The sequence below is a fragment of the Lupinus angustifolius genome, chromosome LG01 (genome assembly GCF_001865875.1).
Source record: "Lupinus angustifolius cultivar Tanjil chromosome LG01, LupAngTanjil_v1.0, whole genome shotgun sequence".
In the NCBI taxonomy this organism is placed as follows: Eukaryota; Viridiplantae; Streptophyta; class Magnoliopsida; order Fabales; family Fabaceae; genus Lupinus; species Lupinus angustifolius.
The window spans coordinates 12,297,899-12,298,717 of NC_032009.1; positions in this window are offsets into that span (position 1 = coordinate 12,297,899).

The window sequence follows — 819 nt, forward strand, 5'->3', positions numbered from 1 at the left end:
GAATATAAGCAATGATATAATGTAATAGCCTGTTCTCAACAGATAATGACCCAACCTTGGTCAGTTGACTCGGAATATACAGATGAGGACCTCTAAGAAATGACTAATAAACCTGAGTAGGATCAAAGTTATCCTTAACCCATGAGCAATCGCCTATTCCATAACCCGAAGATGACAATCCACCGACATTCATAAATAGTTCATCACTAGTCTCAAACAATTTACCAGAAATCATAGACCAGTATTTAGCATCGTTATATCTGAAATTTGCATAAAATTCCCTAACTAGAGCAGGGTAAACTTGTCCCTTTAATTCCAGAAATTTAACGGCTCCCTGAGCCTCCATATCATACGGAAAGCTGAAATTCTATTCCGCCATCCAGGTTAAGTCGACATACCTTACATAAGTGGGTTTGCGTCCTAGGAACTTTGCCAAACGAGTTTCTTGCAGAATGAGCGAGTAATAAGGGTCACCGCGGTCCCGAGTGGAGGATGAGCCAGCTTCCGGTCTTTGTCCACGATTAGCAGGAGTTTTGAACCTTTTTGTGTGACCTTGCTCCATTTTAATGTAGAACCCGAATTGATGTTGGACTGAGCAGAGAAGGATTAGGCAAACCTAACCTAGGGTTTAATTTGGGGGAAAATTGGAATATGATGGAATGGGGATGATAATGTGAGATATCAAGATAGCTTTGAGAGGGTTGGGGAGAGGCGTTAGGGAGAGGTTTATTTACCTTAGAGCACTTGGATTAGTTGAGTTGCAATTTCAGAGACTTAATAGTGAAAAGAGGTAGAGAAAATGCCGAAAAAAGCGTGAAA